Source organism: Triticum dicoccoides, chromosome 7A (assembly GCF_002162155.2).
Source record: "Triticum dicoccoides isolate Atlit2015 ecotype Zavitan chromosome 7A, WEW_v2.0, whole genome shotgun sequence".
Lineage (NCBI taxonomy): Eukaryota > Viridiplantae > Streptophyta > Magnoliopsida > Poales > Poaceae > Triticum > Triticum dicoccoides.
This window is the reverse complement of record NC_041392.1, coordinates 156,712,037-156,721,882: the sequence shown is the minus strand read 5'-3', so window position 1 is coordinate 156,721,882 and position 9,846 is coordinate 156,712,037. Positions and strand designations below refer to the sequence as shown.

Below are 9,846 nucleotides of genomic sequence, written 5' to 3'. Positions count from 1 at the left end.
TAAACCCATTAATGGGTGTGACCTTGAGCACAATCGGGATGGTCGGCTCCGTGCTAATGGAGGGCCTGTGGGCAACAGTGTAAACTTTTTTATTAGGGGTGCTTCCTCTTTAGCCGATGGAGAGCCCTTGGTACAAGAAGGATGACCTACAAAAAAAACTTAGGAACGGAGAACTCTTTGTCAAATGAGTGATGAACTAAGGTGGAAGGATAAGGTGGGAGTATTTTTAGTCTAATTTGTTCTACGCTCGTGGTCGACAATGGGCTTGGTGCTCTTCTTTAGTGGGTTTCTTTGCTTGTTGGATCCCCTTTGACTTCATCATTTGGCCTTTTTTTTGTGCGCTTGTGTTCTTCCTCTGGTATCCTGGCTAATGCATTTTGCAGATTGGTTGTTCCCTGGTCAGCGTCGATTTTCTCCTAACAACAGGTTGCCTTTACTGAGACTATAATCCAGAATGGAATTTTGATTTGCCACTTCCTATCAGACCGTTAAGTCAAATACGATAATGACCATCTTGAATCTGTTAATGAGAAAAATGGATATGCTTCCCCTGGCCTTGGCAGCTTCAAAACAAACACTATGGACAATCAATAGTAATTGCTGAAACACGCCTCTTCTAGTTAACAAGCACAAAAAACAAGGGGCAAAATGGTCTTTTCAGCTATCAAACTTAAGGGTCATTACATAGTCAACTACTCCCTTCGATACATATTAATTGTCGCTGGTTGATGCGAGTAATTGAATTGGTAAATCCATAACCACAACAAATTTTTAGTGGCATGTCTAGAGGGTGGAATTCCAATGCCATATCCAGAACTAGACAAAAATTTGTGGCAAAACAAGAATTTTCAAAAAAAAAAAAAACTGTGAGCAAACTTGATAGTAATACTGAACTTAGTGCTGTAAAAGAACATTAAAACTGTGAGCAAAACTTCGTAGTAATACTGAACTTAGTGATGTAAAAGAACATTAAAACTGTGAGCAAAACTTCGTAGTAATACTGAACTTAGTGATGTAAAAGAACATTAGAGCATGAGAACTATTCTTAATGAAGAGTTAATTTCACCATTTTAGTTACTTTCATGTCTAATTCCACAAACGATGTATTTATTTGTGCCTTGCATGGCAATTTTAGGTGATTCTAGACTGAGTATGCTTGTCACTTCACTTGAACTGAGTATTTTAGTAGTGTCTGGTGCGATAATGTTGTGGTAGGTAGTTCTAGGGTGGATTAGAGTATAGGGGATGGTCCTGAGAGGTAGCCTGCTTACGTATATGTGGCCCATGTAGGTGATCAACTGTGAGGTCAAGAGGGCAACACAGTTGGGATAGAATCATTGTGGCTACCAATTATATTCGGGACTTGCCTCTAACAAACCAGCCAAGGAAACAAAATCGATGGAATTTCTGAAATTTCATGAAATTTTGATCGTTTCAACAGTGAGTGAAATATTGTGTTTCGTTTAAAACATTCGTTATTTTAAAATTGTTCTTATAAAGAACGGTGGAATTCTTTTTCTTACATAACCCTTGCATAACCCAGTGGCAGGTTCTGCTCTCATCCCATAGGTCTCTGGTTTTCGGAACCCATGAGTCCATATTTTTAAATTCTATTTCAATTTATGCGTGCTATAGGAAAATTTGTCCAAAAACTTGAGGTTGCCGAGAATCGATCCTGGGTCTCCGTAAGTCCATGTTAGGAACAACGGGATATATCAGCTTTTGTGTGATAGAGCTGCTACAACAGAAATATATCCAATTGTTTAAATTCAAATTTATCTAAATTTGAACATAAATTTTGTTGATTTGTTCGAAACAAATTTGGATATTTACGTAATTCTGGAATTTTTTATGGTTTCGAGGGTCAGCGAAATTTTCTTGCTGTCGAAATTGAAACCTTGAAACCAGTCTACCACTTACCCTTAACTTGATTCCAAAAGCTATTTGCGGGGTCTTGAAAATATGAAGGATACCTTACCATGTTGGAATGGAACTTTAGGCCACACGCCGCAATGTCTAGCTCAGCTTCTTGGAATGGGTTAGGCATAGCACATGCCCACGTCTGTTGCCTCTTGTGTGCGATGACCGTGTACCCCACGACTATACACACTGCTCCCTCGGCCACGTGCGCCTGGTTTGTGCAGACTAGATTTCTTCCCTTGTATCTCTATCATGTACGTGTATATACACACGCCCTATTGAACCGATACAAGGTACAAAGTGTTTCCATTGTTCTTGGGATCAAAGCTCTTTGTAGCCGCCCCCTTGGTGACATCATTGAAGCCATGACTAACATTCTCACCCCTATGCCTACTTCTCTACTTGGTACTCTCGCAGCCGTGCTTACGGGGGCCCAACACTATAGTCATCGCCAGCAACAATCATGCTACAATTTCTGCCGTGCCGAGGGTGCCGTCGATGCACCACATCATCATCATGCACTACATCAACTTCAAGCTTGATCCAGTGGTGGGCAACTACTCCAAGTGGCGTGACACTTCCACTTTATCCATTGCAAGTTCAACATGCAAGATAACATGTAGATCTTCAAACCCCGTCACGATAGTGCCGAATGGAGGGATGATGAGATCACCATTGTTATGTGGATCTATGCCACGATCACCCATGAGCTCTATGACGTTGTGTGGTCGACGGGCTAACACTGCCTACACCCCGTGGACTCGGCTAAGCACCTTCCATGACAACCAGTCAAGTTGCGCCATTCACACTAGTGCGCATTTTTGCGCCAATGTCCAAGGTGACATGGCGATTGCCGCCTACTGCTGCAAGCTCAAGAGCCTCGTCGACATCGGCAAGCCTGTCTCCGACAGATAGCTCACGCTTCAGATGTTTTGTGGTCTCAACCACCACTTCTAGATCATGGCCACTCTCTTGCCATGCATGTCCACCTCCTTTCCACCTCCCGGCGTTTGTTTAGGCGCGATTTGACTCCTTGAAGAGTAGCCTTCGCTGAGTGTGAGTGCACCGAGGGCTAGCTGGTGCTTGTCACCGGCAATCAACCTTGGATGGGGGGTACTTCACATCATGGGGACAGCTCTCCCGCCACTGGTGAGTGCGCCATAGGTCTGGCATTCTTGACTCCCGCCTTGGCACCTAACAGCTGGCCTTCCCGATTGTGTCACCTACCATGCAGTCTCTTTAGGCATGGGACCAATACTCTATGCTGAGTGTCACCCTCAATGGAACTTCGACATGACCAGTTCTTGGATACCAGTCTTTCCACTTCGCGGGTAATGCAGATGACCTCTCCAGGTTCTCTATCTCTTGAGCGCATTCTCCTCATTACATCGTCCTATGTAACGACACTAAGATGCCCATTGTAGCTACTAGTTGGCTTTCGTCACCTCTCGACCATTTTTTTCGTAATGTTCTTGTTTCACCTTGGATCGTTAAGAACCTAATACTTGTTCCTCGTTTCACTCAAGATAACTTATGCACTATTGAATTTGACACCCTCGGTTTCTCTATGAAGGACTGAGCCACCAAGAAAATGCTGATAAGACCCAATGGGGACGGTGATTTGTACCCATTCTCCTCGAGGAATCACGCGACCCATGTTGCTCTATTTGTCACCAGCATTGGAAATTTATGGCATCACCGCCTTGGCCACCCAAACTATTGAATTTTTAAGTGGCCTATCGCATGAATTAAAAAATTGGTTGCACTGGGTAGCCAAGGTGGCGGTGCCATAAATCATTGACGCTAGTGACAGAGCGGCATGGGCGGCGTTATTCCTCGGGAAGATCGGGTACAGCCAGTTGCTGCTATCTCATCAGCATTCTCCTGGTGGCTAGGTCCTTCATAGAGAAACCGAGAGGATCAAATTCAACACTGCATAAGTTATAACGGGTGAAACAATGAATAGAAATTAGGTTCTCAAAAGAAAAACGGGGACATTTTGAAGAGAAAATGGTCGAGAGACGAGGAAAGCCAAATCGGTAGCTATGGTGGGTATCTTAGTACAATTACCTATGATCATTTAATGAGGAGAATCTATTAAAGAGGAAGAGAACTTGGAGAGCTTAGCCATACTGCCTATGACGTGGGAGGAAGCGCCGGTGTCCATGAACCAGTCCGTGCCGGAGTTTGCAACGCGATGTCATTGAGGGCGAAACTCAACATGGAGTATTGGTCCCATGCTTGCGGAGACTGCTAGGCGAGACGATGGGGTAGGTCTGGTGTTGGGCGTGGGCTGAGAATGCCCGCGACATTGGGTGGTACCCATGGTGCCTGCACTTGCTGTGGGAGAGTTGTCCCCCATGGTGCAAAGTACCCCATCTAGATGCTGATGCTTGTTGTATGTGTCCGGTGTTGTGATGGCCACCTCTGCAGCCACCTTCGAACGGTGGCTGACACTTGTTGGCATGATCAGTGTTTGAAGAAGATCCATTGCGAAAGGCGCGCTCACTCTCGGCCAGGGCAACCTCTTAGAGAAGGACCGGAATCGTGGCTGGACAAACGTAGGGAATGGGACCTACATGGGCAAACTAGTGGCCATGATCTAGAAGCGGCGGCTGAGACCGCAAATCATATGGAGCGTGAGCGATCTGATGGAGACGGGCTAGCGATGTCAGGCTCTTGAGCTTGCGGTAGTAAGCGGCAGTTGTTGGGTTGCCTTGGATGGCGGCGTAGAACTTCAAACTGATGTTAATGGTGCAACCTAGCTGGTTGTCGCAGAAGAAGGTCTAGAGCCAAGTCCACAAGGTGTAGGCGGTGTTGATCGTCAACCACACGAAGTCGTAAAGCTCGTCGGTGATCGATTGATCGTGGAATACATCTGCAGAGCAATGTTGATGTTGTTCTTCCTTCATTTGGCTCTCTCGGGAAGGGGTTCGAAGGCCTCCTCCACATGATTCTGCATGTTGAGGGCTCATTCGGTTTGCAGGATTTTTGGGGGATTCCCATAGGATTTTGACCCTCGTTTTTTTCATGTATATGTTATTCGTTTCATAGGAATGGAGATACTAGATTCCTTAGGATTGTGTCCATATTGGCCTAATTCATGAGGATTATTAGCATTAGGTGAGACCTCATGGAAAATTCCGATGGATTGGAGTGGGGAGGGCATCCCAATCCTTTACTTTTCATATTCCTTTGATTTGGAAATCCTGTAAAGCGATTGAGCCTTGAACTCCCAGAGGACTAAATCATCCTCTGGCCCGGATCCATCAGCCTCGTGCTAGACTGCGCCTGCTGGTTCCCCGGTGGCGGCCACGCATCTGTGACACATGGTCCATACCTAGGCCTTGACAAGGTGCTTGAACCTTTGCTAGTGACAACTATTCGCCTTTGTCGATTTGGCTTTGCCCCTCAGTGCCCGGGTCTGTGTCCATCTGCTGCCTGCCCACCGGTTTTGTTGGGCCTGGGGTGTGGAGGTGGTTGGAGTGTGCGAGGAGGCCAGAGAAATCTACCCGGCGGCCGCCGGTTGACTACGGCAACGCCCGCGGGCGCTGCATCCCACCCTGGTGGCATGTCAGGCCTCCTCATCCGCCCTCTTTGCGGCATGTGTGGGGATGAGGAGAAATCCCTTGCCAGCTCGCCCGACACGACAGTGGCGGCGCATCCATGCTGTGTCCCAAGTAGGTGGTGCTGTCTTCATCTTCTTCCCATACGCCGGTGAATTTCTGTGCATTCTCCACGAGCTCCCTCCAATTTTCTCCACCAAGCCGCCATTGGATGACCATTGTTGTTGTCGCTCTCGTTGTTATCAGCGCTCTTCATTTACACTTCACTCTGGGCAACTAACACCCTCCCCCGGAGACATTTTCACTAGCGGCATTCTCTACGAACATATCACTTTTTCATCAGCGGCTTTTCTCACCACCTCCCGCCCTTTCTGGCGGCAAAATGGTGCTTCTCCCTTGTGCATGCTCGTCGAGCCAGAGCTTCCCTGTCTTCACTCTCAGTCTGCCATGTGGCAATGACCACCCTTCCTTTGAGTGCTGGATGGCTCGGGGTTGGTAATGGCACAACTCCTTGACGTAACTACCGGCGGTCTCCCCCTTTTGTTAGCTACGGTGTTGCCTTGGTGGAGCTCTCACGGGTGTTCTTTGAAGTTTGCCTCTGCTGTCGACTGGCATGATGTGCTGCCTTGATAGCCTCCTCTCTGCTTCTAATGCTACCCTGTATGTGCTTATGTCACATCCTGTGCTGCACCACAACAACCACCTAGATTCATTGGATCGTTAGGCAGTTGATCTTTGCCCTATGTTGTACTTGTATCGATGCACTTGGTGTTTGTTGTGTTTCTTGCCTAGGCAAGATGTATTGCCCCTTAGGGACCCAGTTTTCCTTATAAATTGGATCATTCCTTTTTTCAAATGAGATCATATTCAGGCGGGGATTCAGGGGGCTGTGCGTGCAGCTGTGACAGACACGGTCATCACGCATAAGAGGCGGCAGACGTGGGCGTGGGCTGCACCTGGCCCGTTCCAGGAAGCCGAGCTGATCTTTGGGGCGTGCGACCTGACGTGCCATTCCAACAGATACTGAATGTGTACCTTTTACTGTCAGTACATCATCTTTTTCTCTACCTGCTGCATTTGATGATCCACATGAAAGTTCTGTTTCTGTATATCACCCCTACCCATAAGAAGCACTAAAGAATTATTTGTGAAGACTTCTGGTTTCTGCCTACCTCCATAACAAGTATCACATCTCAGGAAAATGAACACAATTGCAGTCTGAATAACACATTCCTCTGCTGTAAAATACATCCTCTGTTCCTAAATGTAAGACATCTTACATTTATGAACGGAGGTAGTAGGTATTATTGCTTTGAAGACAACTGCTTTGGCGATGGAGGCATGGAAACTAGGTTCTGAACCGATGATCTGTACAATCTCAAAACCACTGCCTTGCCTGTAACCATCTCCAGATGGTTTTGGTATTTCCACAAAGCTTATGGCATTTGCATCCTGAATGACCAGCAGATTTCATGTTCCGTTGAAATAACAGACAAACCACCAAATTCTGATTGGTTGCATAAAACTGGATGCGAGTGGGGCTCAAAAGTAAAACTGTAGAATGACAACTGCTGAATCAATCGTTCAGCTATTATTGTTCCAAGATGATTGGTTATAATAGAAGGGGAAGTTAGCACATAGTGTTAAGAGTTATTTTCCTCTACTTGAGTGTTAGAGAGTTTGTACTGGATTAGGCTCAGTTTGCGGTTGCTGAACTGTGCTTATTTTATAATCCGATGTTGGAAATTAGCCACAAAAATAGGCTCAAGCAGGTCAAACAAACACTAAAATTGGCAAAATTGGGTGGGACAAACATGATTATGATAATCAACTGCATTGCCAAGTGCAGCTTTACTCTTTGGTAAGTCTGGAATGTGTAGGCAGGAAGCTATGTGAAATTGTTTGTCAAAGTCCAGAAGCCAGTAGACCTCCGTACCTTTTTTTTAAAACATTAGGAGGAGTTCTATCTAAAAGGGAAATACAAGACAATAGTGTTACGATATTGAGCTACTTTGATAATAACGCATAACAGTATTACGAGTAAATTTTGCAGGCCTATAGGTTTGATGACAAGCTGTCCCAAAACTATTGATTTTTGGGTTACCTGGATCTCCACTTTGACTGTAGACCTGGGTTGCAAAATCCTAGACATGTTTCATGTTGATAATTGATGCATTACGTAACTGGTGATTTGGCTTGCCGTGAAACCGTTTGAGGATCTTGTGAGTATGACGTGATCTGGGTGGAGACTTCAGTGCACAGCACACTAATCTGTAGTTTGTGATACAGTTGATCAGTAAATCTATAGTTCTATAAAACATAATATTTATAGAAGTTTGTTGGATTTTACTCGGAACAATGGTGCAGCCAGACTACATGATCCTTAGCTGCTTTGATTTACAGATGCACTACCTACTTGCTGTTAAAGTGATTACGTGCTGGTTAAAACATGCAAGTATATATTGATAGGATTTGATCTATATTCAGTAAATGTCTGCAGCTCAATTGCTGATATTTTTTCTGCACCTGCCGCCACAGTACAATCTTCTGTGTATTCCTCAACCGACCTGACCAGTTGATACCCCATTTTAGCTGATAGTGTATGTTTGTAAGGGGAGTGCGAATCTTCCATTCAAACTATTTGCATTTAAGATATGTGCTTTCACTCTTTAGCTCTTTGCTTAAAATCAACACGCTGTTCTAAATTGCTTATACTTAACGACTTATCATGTGGTGCTACATTTCTTTCTTGTTATAGGAGAGATGAGGCTATCGGGTGATAAAGGGTGAGGAGGTTTCCAAGTTATGTGTATGAGCTGCAGTCCTGCAGATATTTACTGAAGATTTTCAGTGTAAAGCTTTGAAGGTAATTCTGTCAGATCTTTTTTCTTTTGCTCTCAGTATCAAATGGAAAGTGTCAATATAAATGTTATGGAATTATAATTTGTCATGGAACCTTGTTTTGTTAAATGTATAAATAAAGAGACATGGCTGTCTCCATTGTTGCCTTGTTTATTTAAAACCTTACTCGCCAAAATATATAAGCTGTGATACGGTCCAAGCTTTTGGGAAGTTGATGAAAGATCAACAGATTAGCTGGTCCATTTTGTTGTAAAATGTAAATTGTAAATAGTAAGTATTCTTCCATGTGATTTGAGTTTGTTGCAGAATCAGTGATTATATGAACCAATCATGTAATAATTTATCCATCGTTATCCTAAGCTAGGTCCCACAATTGTGAGATACTCCTGCCGGGTTCAAGTTATTAACTTCCAAGTATATCTATCCAAGCTTTGGTTTTGATGAACGATCACTCTGGCATGAACCTGAGGCCACATTTTGGTTACTGTTCTTTTTCCCCATGTGTCCTGTCACACTTTGACGCTAAACCCACTGATTGAGAAGGAAGTTGCACTAAGCACTAATGCTTAACTTGGAAATCCGGTTCAAATCGCTCTTATCTTATGCCTGTGGTAGGTAACGTGTCTTATAATACGCCAGTCTGAAAGTGCATCAGCACAAGGTCATGCTGCCATGGATTGTCAAATCTCTGTGATCTGATTTTACTTTTCCTTTTCTAAAAGCGAGATATTTAACATCTCTTATGCCTTACATTTACACTGAACTGACATCGAAGGGACCAGTTATGGATTACATGTAAGCACTTTGGTTTTCTTTCAACTCGAACCTTCAAATCTACCGACAAAAGGAGTACTCATAGTAGGTAAGATAAAATCTCGAGAAGATTGGTCAGTTTGTTCTTTCTCGTAGGCCTGAATTAGTCGTCAGCTGTCACAGTTCTGCACAGGGTAGTGGCAGCCATCATTGAGATAGTGTCCACTAGCCGTTTTGCAGTCCTGAGAAACATGAAGCATAACTTGGGTCAGTTTCAACCACACTGGGATGCTTCTTTCGTTGGATCCCATGATTTAATATCAATATCTTTGTTGAATACACACAACACATCACTTTAGTCTTGCTATAATTTTTTGAAGTCATATATGTCTTGTTCAAGGATGTACGTGGATATGCCCCCATTGTGGAGGGCACCGTAACACTGCACTGTGTTTAAAAAATGTTCCAACTGTCTCCGCATTATTTTGTCTCCTCACGACTGCATCTTGCTACTAACTATTCTATGTATGGTACTGGGTTGCAATGCACCGATACGTTAGTGCAAGCACTGCGGAAGACTAATGATTTTGTTACTCTCGTTATACTGTACTCCCTCTGTAAAGAAATGTAAGATCTTTAAATGTATGCACTGTTAATGTTTGAAGAGTTGCTCAGATACTGTGTCTTTTCATTTTGTCCTGGCTAGCGTTTGAGACTTGGAACGGAATGTGATCCATAGTACTCC

At 44.2% G+C, this 9,846-nt stretch overlaps 1 protein-coding gene across 2 annotated transcripts in view; it reads left to right on the top strand.

Annotated features, from left to right (window-relative positions):
• The window catches only part of LOC119330127 (probable glutathione S-transferase DHAR2, chloroplastic), a 14,632-nt gene extending 5,925 nt beyond the window's left edge, over window positions 1–8,707 (top strand). For both annotated transcript variants that reach the window (XM_037603246.1, XM_037603245.1), the window contains exon 7: window positions 8,245–8,707. The gene's annotated coding sequence lies outside the window, so the exon portion shown is untranslated. The remainder of the gene's footprint in view (window positions 1–8,244) is intronic.
• The last annotated feature ends 1,139 nt before the right edge of the window (window positions 8,708–9,846 follow it).